Source organism: Scyliorhinus torazame, chromosome 27, assembly GCF_047496885.1.
Source record: "Scyliorhinus torazame isolate Kashiwa2021f chromosome 27, sScyTor2.1, whole genome shotgun sequence".
Classification (NCBI taxonomy): domain Eukaryota; kingdom Metazoa; phylum Chordata; class Chondrichthyes; order Carcharhiniformes; family Scyliorhinidae; genus Scyliorhinus; species Scyliorhinus torazame.
The window spans coordinates 9828175-9842736 of NC_092733.1; positions in this window are offsets into that span (position 1 = coordinate 9828175).

Consider the following 14562-nt stretch of genomic DNA (forward strand, 5'->3'; position numbering starts at 1 on the left):
ACTGCGGAAGCGAATGGATAACACTGAGGCACGTTTATAGGTGAGTTATTTTAGCTGCATGAGAAATTCGTTCCAGCAGATTTACGGCTAGAAGTTTATATCGCTGCCCAAAAGCGATCCATCACAATGCCATGATCAATTATTTCTATAATTGCATCATGCTCCATTTTAAAAACATCCCCGTCCGAGAGGCAGGAATTGTGCAATGTAGCGTTATGTGAATTTGAAAGTACTTACAACTCTGTCACGGGGCATTCAACACAACTGGTGTCCGCTGTTGTTAATGCCGCACGCGAACCCCCTCCCACTCCTCCTCATCTCACTCTATCAAGGTGCAATCTCAGAGTCAGGGGGTCGCCCATTTCAGACAGAGATGAGGAGGAATTTCTTCTCTCAGAGGGGAGTGAATCTGTGGAATTCTTTCCCGCAGAGAGATGTAGAGGCCGGGTCGTTAAGTATATTCAAGGCTGAGATGGACAGAATTTTAATCAGTGAGGGACTCGAGGGTTATGGGGATAAGGAGGTAAAGTGGAGTTGACGATTATCACATCGGATCAGTCACAATCTCATTGGATGGCGGAGCAGACCTGATGGGCCGAATGGCCCACTTCTGCTCCTGGGCCCGATGGCAATGCTTTATGGCCTTAGGTCCTATGGTGTCATCGTCATATCCTTCTACTGAGTTCACCCTCCTGCTCTTACCTCGATGCCCCTTCATTGCAGTGGGCGGGATCTTCCGGCTGTTTCCGTCAGCGGGATTTTCCAGTCCTGCCGATGGCACATCCCCGCCGCGGGTTTCCCGGCAGCATGGGGCGGATTCAACGGGAAATCCCACCGGCTGCCGACAGCAGGCCGCCTTCCGCCACCGAGAAACACGTCGCGGGGAAGCCAGAGAACCTCACCCCTTCGTACCAATCACCTCCGCCTTGAGGCAGAAAGGGTAAAGGATTTATTAGTAACTATTCCATAATCCTGGCTCCGACCTCTGGACTCCTCCGCATTATAAAATATATGGGGCTGGATTCTCCGGTTGCCGACACCGAAATCCCGTTCGGCGATCAGCCGGCGGATCTGAGTCCCTGACCAAATCGGGGGCGGTGCAGCTTTCGCGATGCTCCGCACCCTCCAAAGCGGCGCATCGACGGCCTCAGGGCGTTGCCTGAGACCCCGCCCCCTCCCCCCGAAGCTCCGCCCCCGGCCGGCCGAGTTCCCGACGGCGTCGATCGCGTGTGATCTCATCCGTCAGGAACTCGGCGTGGCGGCTGCGGGCTCAGTCCGGCCCCGCCACAGTCGGGGGAGGGCCGATCCGCGGGCGGGGGGGGGGGGGCTTTATTCGGGGCTGGGGGCACTGAGGGGGGGGGTGGTCCGGGGCACACGAGCCGGCCAAATTGGGCGGCCCCTTCCTTCACTACAACAATGACTATGCTTCAAAGGACATTTCGCATTGGCTGTGAAGCACTTTGGGGCGTCCTGAGGTCATGGAAGGCGCCATATAAATGCAATTCTCCATTTCCTTTTTTGAAGCCAAGACTTGAAAATGGAAACACTAACCGTGGCTGCCAAGGCGTTCAAATGTCCAAGTCATATCTCCCTTGAGCGGGCGCTGCCTGTCTCTGAACAGACTTCAGAATATCATTAGGCGAGAGTACGAGGCAGATGTCAGTGGGAATCGAATGTGAGACTGGAGACAAATGGATTGGCAATAAGAGTTTTAATTTTGAGGATAATTATCGCAGTAACAATGATTCGCTCATTTCCTGAAGCCAGTGGGCAGGGGCGTCCATCCTAATGATCCAGCCGGATTTATCGCCATCAATTACCAGCTAATCTACTGCGGGTCTGGGAGTATCTCCTGGCCACTCACAACAGCTGCATCCCGCAAAGATGGAGCCAACAACAAATCCTCAATCCTGCTCAAGCAAAAAGTTATTATAGTGGAACTTGATGGACAAGTTATTCCCACAGATTTCTACACTAAAGAATGAAGTGGGACAGCAAGGGGGTGGGGGGAGGCACAGCACAGGTTCATACTGGTATTCATGGACCATTTGCTCCATTGATATGTGGCTTGTACAAGCTTACTGCTATTGATTGGTAGTTAAGCAGTGTTAATGTGCAATGCAGTCATGCATGTGCATTGTCCTAATAATGTGTTCGCAAAATCAGAGTGCAAAACTGGCTTCGGTCAAACGCTTCCTGCCAGGGAGGGGGCCCCAAAGCATTTTATAACTCATGAAGAAGTTATTTTTTGATATTTGCTGTGATGTAGGAAACGCAGCAGCCAATCTACTCACGGCCGGTGCCCTCGATCAGCAGCCTGATAATGACCAGAAAGCCTGCCCCTGCAACGCTGGTTGAGGAATAGATATTGCCAGGACTCTGGGGAGAACTCTCTTGCTCTCCTCGAACAGTGGCAAGAGCTAATGTTGCCATCCTGTCACAATGAAGTGCGCGTGCTCTAGTCGTTAAGTGGGAGCTGTCATGATATTCAGATAAACATCATGGTGCAAACATACATACACACTGATGAACAGATCAACGGACCAATCAATGCACACGCAACATCACAGCCAATCACAGGCAAGAGCATACACACTATAAAACGGGGAACACGACACTTCCCGTTCATTCCAGCAGGAGACAGCTCAGGGCACAGAGCTCACAGCAAACCACTCAGACATTCACCATGTGCTGAGTGCCTCTCTAAGATAGTGTTAGGGCTGGGTCCACAGGTTAGAGGGTAATGAACGAACCACAGTAACCAGTTTACAGATGTTGTTAGTGTTAGTAATAAAACTGAGTTGTACCATCCGCAACCGTGTTGGTTCGTCTGTGTAACAGAGCACCCAACACGACAGGAGCAGCTGTTGCTAACTGGGGAAAGGTTAGGGCATTATTCTTAAGTATGTACAAGAACGTTTCCAGCTGTCCTGGACGCTGAGGGGGGGGGGGTCTTTGCCTGTGTTCTCTGGGTCACGTGAAACAACCGATGTTAAGGGGGAAATAAATTGATTTGAGGACGTCACTCATACCATTGCTTCAGCTCCTTCGACACTAAACCGGGGCTGGTTTAGCACAGGGCTAAATCGCTGGCTTTGAAAGCAGACCAAGGCAGGCCAGCAGCACGGTTCAATTCCCGAACAGGCGCCGGAATGTGGCGACTAGGGGCTTTTCACAGTAACTTCATTTTGTAGCCACCTAAATTGGCCAACTCCCGATTTAAAATGGCGAACGGCAAAGGCTGATGGGAAAGTCAGCCAACTAGACAGAAACCAGCAGCTGCAGGTTTGCTGTGTATTTACCTCTGCAAAGGCCAGACAACATTGAGACCAGCGACCATCAGCATAACAAAGTAGCAGCCATCTGCATACTGATGAGCAATCCCTGGGAACAATAAGTAACATTTTGGACACACGAAGCAAAGCCAGACTCCTCGGCGCCAGCAGGAGCCAACGCAAAGGAGGTGAACGAGCACCTCAAGACCGCCCATTGATCAGGGAACTGCTCCAGTATTGGAGAAAATCGAACCAAGCGATTGGGACAAAGTCAAATCACTTGGGACCAGGTACAGGGTCCGCCCCAGGCGGGAAGCCCCTGGGGACTATAAGAGTTAAGCCCCAAGTTCAAATCGCTCTCTTCACCTCTGCATCCTGCCCGGGTCACCCAGCAACACAAACCAACATTGACCCCCGAACAAAGTAAGTCTTAATTCAACGCTCGCTACGAGATAGGCGCTCCTAGCTACCAATCCGTACCAACTTTGAATCCCGCAGACTCAGAACCCAAACGAAAGGCCATTTGTTCCCCTGACCTGGTGGGCCAGTCCAAAGTTAAGTATAGGCCTGTTAGTTGTAGAAGTAGCTTAGACGTAGAATTTGTGCATGAGTAGCGATTACTGTGTATAATAAATGTGCTTTGATTTGAATCATAAAGATACCTGGCGACTCGAGAACAAAGGTAATAAAACAGAGCAATTGAACCAACGGGAAAGTTAGCAACAATTTGAAGCCCACTTGTGACAATAAGTGATTTTCATTTCACTTACATGACGAGATCTTTTACATAAAGCAAGAGGGCGGCAAGGGCGGCGGTCTTAACCGATCACCCATCTGAAAGTGTGGTATCTTCTCAGTGTGACACTGGAGGGTCAACCTCAATCTCTGACTCAGACGAGATGTCTACTAACCGATTCAAGACTGATATCAATGCAGAATTAGCGTTTGATTTTTTGGGGGGCACAGCATGTTACTGATTTATTAAAAAAACAAAATGTTCGAAATCTCAAATAAGGGCAGGCTAATTCAACCAGTAAACACAATGAAGGCCGTAACTCAGACTGGCTGCTGTGCGTCTCCAACGCTATTTATTTATATTTAAGGGCAGTTCTAAGCAGTAGATTTTGTTTTTTGTGCAAAATGTCAGCCTCGATCACCCTCACCTCGAAGTTTCCTGATGACGAATGTGATATAAAATAGTTACTTTAGAGATATTAGTTAATGTAATGTAGAAATAAGCCACTTTGATTCTGGCAGATAGAGACAAAGGGATTTGAGGCCGCATGGGGAAAGCAGGAAGAGGTGTGTCTACGAGAGTGATGCTGCATTGATAGGGGCCAGAGAAAGGGATTGGAAGTGAGCCAATCAGAATAGATCAAACAGGTCAGGAGGGATATAGGCTGACCTATGGGCATCGAGTATGTGAAACTTGATACCATTTGAATTGATTTGCAGAGATCCCTTTGTCTCTTTGTTCATTCGCTTTCTGAGATGTAGGAGACTGGATGTCTCTTATGTTTCTGTGAAATGAATCAAGCTTGCAAGCTGAATAAAATAACTTCTTTTTACGTGCAAATCCATCTCGACTTTTATTGAGGCCAGACTGACGGAGAAAGAAATTTGGGAATCAACACTGAGAGATAGATCCAGGGAGATAAAACTACTAGAGACAGAGAAAGAAAACTAGAGCGTCTCCGCTGGCAGGAGGCTGTCATTACTGCGTGATAAAATTACACGGGACGTTTTCATTGAAGGTGTGAATATAGGAACTTATAGCAGCAGGTTCAAAATGAATTCTGAATGTTTAATTCTATAATGGGGACTGAATTATCTCTACATTACCTCGTCCAATTGCCCCCCTGTTTCTTAACCTTATTTCCCTTGGTATTCCAAATACAATGCTGGAGAAGATTAATTAAAATATATATATTATGTCTCCATAGAACAACTTACCAAAGAGATTGATTTTGCCAAGGAATGACAGATTAGAGGAACTTTGATTTATCAAGTAAAGAAGTTGCAAATTGTCAATTAATCAATTCTTTAAGACATCTCAAACGATTTCACTTCACAGTCAGTGAACTTGAAGTGTAGTCATTGTTATCCAGAGAATCCCTGCAGTGCAGAAGGAGGCCATTCGGCCCATCTAATATGCACCGATCCTCCGAAAGAGCGCACTACCGAGGACGATTTCCCCCTCCCTATCCCCGTAACCCCACCTAACCTCCACATCCTTTGGACACTAAGAGGCAATTCATCATGGCCAATCCACCTAACCTGCGCACCTTTGGATTGTGGGAGGAAACCGGAGCACCCGGAGGAAATCCACGCAGACACGGGGAGAACGTGCAAACTCCACGCAGATGGTCACCCGAGGCCGGAATTGAACCCGGGTCACTGGGCGCTGTGAGGCAACAGTGCTAACCACCTTGCCACCGCCCCGTCCGTTACTTCACAGGCAAACCTGATAGTCAATTTTCACACCGGCCAATTTCATGGAGATAAGATGAATGGCCGCTTCATCTATTCTGATGGTGATGCTTGAGGTATGATGGCTAATAGAATGGTGGCCTTATATCCCGAGTGAGATAGAAGTCCGGCTTCTGCTACACAATCAGACCACACTTGGTGTTGCTGTGTTCTGGGCACTACACCTTCGGAAGGATATATTTGTCTTGGAGCGAGTGCAGTGATGATTTACCAGGACGATACCTGCACTTCCAGAGTTCCCGATTCCAGGCTCCTTTGCGTGATGAGGAGCTATCCTAACATCACGCCCGAGTGACCCAGCTTCAATAATAAGGTCCTGCTCCTTTGTTCTGAACTCCCTACCCCCACCAGAAGGAATGGTTTCACTCTACCTGTCCAATCAAACCCTTGAATCATCTTAAATGATTAAACTTGCCAATCAGATCATCCCTTCATTTCCTACACTCCAGGCAATACAAAACTAGCCCATCAAATCCTTTAGCCCTGGAATCATTTTGAAGAACCTACGCTGCCCAGTGATAGATGCCCATAACTGAAGGCTATACTGCAGGTAAGGAGGACTTACCTGAGCAGCTTTGTACAACTGTATGCTACCTTATCTGGACTCCTCCTGTAATGATATGTATAATCTAAGGAGAGTAAAGGGTTAACAAGAAGCACAGTAGTTAGCACAATTGCTTCACAGCTCCCGGGTCCCAGGTTTGATTCCCGGCTTGGTTCACTGTCTGTGCGGAGTCTGCACGTTCTCCCCGTATGTGCGTGGGTTTCCTCCGGGTGCTCCGGATTCCCCCCACAATCCAAAGATGTGCAGGTTAGGTGGATTGGCCGTGCTAAATTGCTCTTAGTGTCCAAAAAGGTTAGGTGGGGTTACTGGGTTACGGGAATAGGGTGGAGGCATGGGCTTAAGTTGGGTGCTCTTTCCAAAGGCCAGTACAGACCCGATGGGCCGAATGGCCTCCTTCTGCACTGTAAATTCTATGATCTAAGATGATGTTCATGTATCTCAACACTAGATGGCATCACTGAGTAGTCTTATAAAAGGCTGTGTCTCTGAGCATTCTGGGAGAAGCTTATGGAGAAGGATAGAACGAGGTTGAGATAGAGGGCGGAATTCTCACCCCCCCACGCCGGGTGGGAGAATCGCCGGGGCGGCGTGGCGCCCGCACGCAATTTCCCCCCCCCCCCCCCAAACTGGCGCGGCGAGAATCACGGCTGATCGCCGGGAGAATCGCCGTTCGCTGTTTGCAACGGGCGAGCGGCGATTCTCCGGCCCGAATGGGCCGAGCGGCCTGCCCAATACGACGGGTTCCTGCCGGCGCCGTCCACACCTGATCGCTGCCGGCGGGAACAGCGCGAGAACGCTGGAGGGGCGGCCTGTGGGGTGGGGGGGGGGGTTCCTGCACCGGCGGGGGGGGCCTCAAATGGGGTCTGGCCCGCGATCGGTGCCCGCCGATCGGTGGGCCGGCCTCTCTGAAGGAGGACCTCCTTTGCTCCGCCGCCCCGCAAGATCCATCCGACATCTTCTTCCGGGGCGGCCTCGGGGAGGACGCCAACCCGCACATGTGGGGGTGACGTCATTTACGCGCCGCCGCTTTTACGCGGTGCCAAGGCCATGCGCGCACAAATGAAACGACGCCGCTCCTAGCCCCCCCCCGGGGGCGGGAGAATAGGGGGCTGGGAGCGGCCTCTGACGCCGGAGTGAAACACTCCGGTTTTCACTCAGGCGTCGGCACTTAGACTCCCGATGGGAGAATTGCGCCCAGAGTGTTGGTTGTATTAGAGAGACATAATAGATTACTGGAACAGATTTGATTCTGTTATTTTGTTAGCTATTACTCAGTAGAGTGTGCAAACCATTTAAGGTAGTGTAAAATAAACTAGCTTTGTTTTAAATACATAGCTTGATATTCTTTGTAAACACTACAACTTTTAGCTATCTTGGAGAACTGTACAAGGAACATCACACATCCCACTAGAGGAATCAGCCTCTCCATGTTTCAATTCTTTCGATCCTTTTAAATATTAGTTCACCCCTTCATCACATTGGACCCGTTTTGCACCCACCCTCATGGGCAGATGTGACTGCTACTTAAAAACCCATTCAAAAGACGACACCTCCAACAGTGCCACACTCCCTCAGCCCTGCGCTAAACCGCCAATCCAGGTCAGATGGTGGAGGACAGTTTAGACCCAAGACTCCGTTGGCTGAGAGGCATGAATATCAAGTCAAGTAAGTGCCAATTTTCTTCATCAAAGCGTTAAGCAGCCAAGTGGCGATGCTGCCCGTGATCCACATTCTTATGTAGAGCCGCAAGGAGATTAAAGATGGAAAAGGGGCCTTGGGTTTGAGTCAGATACTGTTTGGTGTAGTCCTGCTCATTATCTTTGGAGAAATAATAGTTCTATTGTTGGAGTGATAAATGGTTTATTTTTGTGTTCACTAACAAGTCATCAGGGATTCTAAGGGAACCAGATGTTTTTGCTCTACATCAGCATTTTACTGTTTCAGAAATTAATTCCAACGCATGAGAGATCTGTCACATTTAAATTCACTCAAATTATCCTCGATCTTTTAATGAAGTGAATGGGGGCAAAGGACTGGGGGTGGAAATTGGTCGGGCTAAAAGATTTCATTGACTTGAGAGAGGCCCTCGGAGTGTCACTCTTATTTTCAGGTATTCCTGTGCTTGAAGAGATCTGATTGGTCGGTAAACCCTGCCCATTGGGTCCAATGTTGGCTTTGTTGAGATCGGTTCCCGTAACCCATCAGTACATGAGTCCAGTAGACCCAACAGCATACGCATACCATCATTCACTCCCTCCACCACCGACGCACAGTGGCAGCCGTGTGCACCATCCACAAGATGCACTGCAGCAACTCACCAAGGTTCCTTCGACAGCACCTTCCAAACCCACGACCACGACCACGACTGGAAGGACGAGGGCGGCAGACACCTGGGAGCCCCACCACCTGGAGGCTCCCCTCCGAGCCCCACACCATCCTGACTTGGATATGTATTGGCGTACCTTCACTGTCGCTGGGGCAAAATGCTGGAACTCCCTCCCTAACAGCAGTGTGGATGTGCCTACACGACACGGACTGCAGCGGTTCAAGGAGACAGCTCATCGCCACCTTCTCGAGGGCAATTAGGGATGGGTAATAAACGCCGGTCTAGCCAGCAACGCCCACATCACATAAATGATTAAAAAGAATGGGATATCAATAAAATGGAACTCAGTTTAAACTAGAAAGCCCATATATAATCCCATTGATTGCAGTCTCTAAAAAGACACAAGGATAAAACACACGGGCTGGTTTAATCACAGAAACGCTCTTCAATGCTGTGCACAGTAAATTATTGTGCTGTAGCTTTATTTACCCACTGTGTGCTTGATATGTTAAATAGCATCAACTTTCAGATGTAAATCTGGTTTAGCTGGGGCTGGTTTAGCACACTGGGCTAAATCGCTGGCTTTGAAAGCAGACCAAGGCAGGCCAGCAGCACAGTTCAATTCCCCTACCAGCCTCCCCGAACAGGCGCCGGAATGTGGCGACTAGGGGCTTTTCACAGTAACTTCATTGAAGCCTACTCGTGACAATAAGTGATTTTCATTTCATTTTTTTTCATTTCATAAATTAAAGCAAGGCCCAGTCTGGGTGGATAAGATTCCCACAGCGCTATACGATGGAGGTTAGGGGAGTTCTCCTGGTCATCAGCCCAACATTTCTCCTCAACCAACCTCACGCGAAAAAATATTCCGAATCATTTTCCACATCACAACAGTGACTGTACTTCAAAAATGCCTCTTCAGGCCCGGAGGCGAGTCAATGCATCCTCGTCGTGTGCCAGGCTCAGCCTGATACAATTCAAGGTGGTCCACAGGGCCCACATGACGGTGGCCCGGATGAGAGAGATCTTTGAGGGGTTGGAGGATAGGTGCGGACGCTGGGTGGGGAGGTCCCGCGAACCATTATGTTTTGGGCATGTCCGAGGTTTTGGGGCTTCTGGGAGGGGTTCGCTGACGTCATGTCAGAAGTATGAAAGCTGAGAGTGGTGCCGAGTCCAGAGGTGGCCATCTTTGGCGAGTCGGAAGATCCGGGAGCCCAGGGGGTGAGAGCGGCCGATGTCCTGGCCTTTGCCTCCCTGGTGGCCCGGAGACGGAGGGATTCGGAACCCCCGAAGTCGGGGTGTGGGTTAGCGACATGGTGGGGTTTCTCAGACTCAAAGGAAAGTCTTTCTTCCTCCTCGCCAGCCTTGGATTGAAGGTTCTGCCTTGTGGCTTTGCTATACCAATAACTGCCCCCTCACCGCTCCTGACTGGATAGAAACATCTTTCAATGGCCTGTCGATCACTTTGTCTCTGTGACCCTGGTTTACACAACGCCCACCCGGCCCCCTCACCCCTACCCCAGGGAGCAAAGCAAACCATTTAATTCAGATGTGCACGGTTGAAGAGAGATGATTCATTTACAACGCAACATATTACTCTTTGGAGGGTTGCCAGTATCTGACTTGTGCTCGATGATGCCCATTAATTAACGGTACTGTATCGGCAGGGCAGGCTTGGCACGTCGTATATCAATTGGTCTTTAATGACCCCAATTTGAGCCACACCGCACCCCCCCCCCCCCAAGCTAATCTGTTCACATTGGATAACAAAATCGCAGTGATCTGATTTCCTTTGTTGTTTAGGTCACTAGGCTGTGGGAACCACAATGTGCACCTTTAACATGGGACGGCTTGCTCTGTCAAAGGTGCTATGCAAATGCAAGTTGACAATGCAACTTGTCAGCCAGGCTCGGCGGGTAGCACTCTCACCACTGAATCAGTTTATTGGTACGGCTCCCACTCCAGGGACCTGAACTGAAACGTTTAGACTGCTCTGGTGCAGTGCGGAGGAGTTGCTGTGAATGGGACATTAAACAGAGATCCCGCGTGCTCCCCCTGGTGTGCGTAAAAGATCCCGTGGCATTATTTCGAAGAGTAGGGGAGATCTGCCCAATATTTGCCCCTCGATAAACATCCACAGAAACAGATCATCTGTTTGTGACCACTTTGCTGTTGGTGGAGCTTGCTAAGCACAAATTGTCTCCCGTGTTTCTTACATTACAACAGTGACTACATTTCAAATGCAGTTCATTGGCTGTAAAGGGCCTTGGGGTGTCCAGGGGTCATGAAAGGTGCTACACAAATGCAAGTCTTTCTTCCTTGCTTGCTTGTAACCTAGGAGCATAGGAATTAAGAGCAGAAGGAAGTAATTGAGCCCTTCGAGCCTGCTCCGCCATCCAATCAGATCATGACTGATCTCTTCCTGGTCTCAAATCCACCTCTCTCCCTGTTCCCCATATCCCTTTAACACCCCGAGCCATTTTATGGTAATTCACGGATTTCATAAAAATTGGTTTTGTATTGGGGTCGGCCCCTCTGTAGGGTAACGTGCCCATCCCCCAAAACACCAACTTGAACGGAACCTTTACCTGTAGCATTTAAACAGCATTAAGAATGAAGAAAGCTGCCTCCGGGCACATTTTGAATTGTGTTCACTTTGTACGCAAGGGCCCCGCAAGGTGGCAAATGCGATAAATGCCCATCGAGGGATATTTATCAATTCCTTCTGCCATAAACCTGCCTGGCCAGCAAGTGCCAGAGAGTGACTCATTTGCACAGGTGATAAACAATAACAACTTTAATGCAGCAATTATCATCAGGGGCTGAAATGTCAATGACATTTGCTGCTCTTTGACCTTGGTTTGGTTTTCCTGCCTTGACATGTACAATTTCTACACGCGGACCCATTGGTGAATGAGCCGGCATCGCCATCGCAAATGCCATTGTTTCAAATGTCTTCGTGGAGCGGACCCGCAAAAATAAAAGGCGAATGGCCTTTGTTTTTCTCCGACACTGCAGACACTCAATGCAATTCACTTTTGGAATGGACTCTTGAGTTGAGGAACATGACAGATGTTTGGGAGAGAAGAGGAGAGGGAAGTTAGACATGGCAGAGTAAGTTCAGCAGATCCCTAGTCAGCAGTCTTCAGCGTGAGTGTACAATACTCGAACCACCCCGAGACCCCCACCGGTCACAGAGGCAGAAGTTGTTCGAAGTTGTGGCGGGTATGATGGTGTAGAAACGATTTTGAACCAATAGTTTGGTGCTATTAAGCAACTGGATTCATGCCGGAGACTGCGCCCATCCCACTCCGGGCGGTCTCGCAGGGCAAAGCACACTTCTGGTACCTGATTTACAATATCAGGGACCACACACTATGTTCTCTGAGCTGCATGAAGGGGAGGTGGTGGCGTGGTCAGTAATCCAGAGCGCCAGAGTAATGTTCTGGGGACCTGGGTTCAAATCCCGCACAGCAGATTCAATTTTTTAAAAGTCTGGAATCAAATCCTAATGATGACAATGAGGCGGGTTGTAGTAAAGAAAAAACAACTGGCCTATTCATGGCCCTTTAGGGAAGGAAATCTGCCGTCCTGACCCGGTCTGGCCTACATGTGACTCCAGACCCTCAGCAATGAGGTTGACTCTTAAATACCTGCTGAAATGGCTGAGCGAGACAACCAGTTCAGGGCAAATAGAGATGGACAATTAATAATAATCATCTTTATTATTGTCACAAGTAGGCTTACATTACCACTGCAATGAAGTTACTGTGAAAAGCCCCTAGTCGCCACATTCCGGCGCCTGTTCGGGTACACAGAGGGAGAATTCAGAATGTCCAAATTACCTAACAGCACGTCTTTCGGGACTTGTGGGAGGAAACCGGAGCACCCGGAGGAAACCCTCGCAGACACGGGGAGAACGCGCAGACTCCGCACAGACAGTGACCCAAGCCGGGAATCGAACCCGGGACCCTGGAGCTGTGAAGCAACAGTGCTAACCACTGAGCTACCGTGCCACCCATATGCTGGCCTTGCCAGGGATGCCCACATCCCCTGAACAAATAGAAAATAGATCCTATTTCGCAGGGACCCAAAAGACAGGCCACAACTGAACAGCAGAGGCAGCGAGGCGGAGCTGGGCAATAGTGGTCCCATCCAATAGCGCAAAGGTACACACACCTCCTTCAGGAATTTCTATTTTAAAATAAGGTTGAGTTTCCCTGCTCTGGCCAAATTGAAACCACACAAAATCCTATTAGAGATAAAACTCCCTCATGGCCCTCGCTATTTGTCATGCGGACTTTGGGTTGTGGGGGAGGTTGGTGAAAGGTCGCACGTGGCACGCTACCAGTTCCTGTGAGCAGATGCACCAGGCTTCTTGCCAGTGGTGAGTCTAATTGCAAAGCCCCGACGATTGCCATGATGCTTCCAGTTCGCAACTTGAATGATTCACTCCCACTGCTGGCAGGATACAGCTTCAGCTCCAACTTGGCAAAGAGCCTACAGACCAACACCATCCGCCCTGACGCTCACCGAGAGCACTAGCCTGCTGGCGGACAGCCGATATGCAGAAGGTGCCCCCACCTTTTGGCGGGGGCTAGAACTAGAGGCTGCGGAGACACGATGATCAATGTAAATCCAACAGGAAGTTGCAGGAGAGCCTCCTTTGCCCAGAGAGCAGTGGGTGGAACTCACCCCTGAAGCCACTCCTTCCTTCCTCCTCCACGATTACGCTTGGCAAAGTGCGGCCGTGGTTCGCCGTTGCCTTCTGTGGTACGGATGACCAGGAAACCCTCCTTCTCTTACCGTCTGCCATCAGGCGAATTGGAAGGATTTGCAGGCACCTCCCGTGCCCATCTGGTCCTCCGCTTGTAACTGGAGCTTGGGGGACAGAGGGAGGGGCTCACTCTGAGCCACAAGGCCTCTCGCTTTACCTCCCCTATCAAAACCCTTCATCAATTTAAACATCAAACCTCCTCGTGACCTTCTCTGCTCCAAAGAGGGTAATCTCAACGTCTCCCCCCAATCCACCCCGGGAACATTCCGGTAAATATGTCTGCTACCCTCTCTAAGGTCTATAAGGCTTCCTAAAATGTGGTGTCCAGAAAGGGATCCTTCCTAGTACCCCGGGGGAAGGGGGTGACGCAGTGGTATTGTCACTGGACTCGTAACCCAGAGACCCAGGGCAGATGGCGAAATTTGAATTCAATAAAAACCTGGAATGGGAAGTCTAATGGCGACCATTGTCGATTGTTGTACAAAACCGGCCTGGTTCACTAATGCCCCCTTAGGGAAGGAAATCTGCCGCCCTTACCCGGTCTGGCCTACACGTGACTCCAGACCCACAGCAAAGTGGCTGACTCTTAACTGCCCCCTCTGAAATGGCCGAGCCAGACACTCAGTTGTAGGGTTGTGAAAGCCGAGCCCAGCCAGGGACGCTCACACTCCATCAATGACAGACTAGTACGAGCTCAGTGTTGACATGCTGCTGCGTACCTCTTTTTTTTTTAAAACAATTTTAATGAGGTATTTTTGGCATCACAAACAACAAGATAAAACAATGTACAATAAACATAGTGCAATGACCGACTCCCATCCCACCAAGACCTGCCTAATTGACCCCGTATTCTACGCTACCCTAACCCCCTCCCCCACCCACCCCCTGCTGACGATTAATTCTCCGCAAAGAAGTCGATGAATGGTTGCCACCTCCGGGCGAACCCAAACAGTGGCCCTCTCCAGGTGAACTTAATCTTCTCTCGGCCGAGAAAGCTCGCCATGTCAGTTAGCCAGGTCTCCGGCTTCGGGGGCTTTGAGTCCCTCCAAGCTAGCAGTATCCGTCTCCGGGCTACCAGGGAAGCAAAGGCCAGAACGTCCGCCTCTTTCTCCTCCTGGACTCCCGGGTC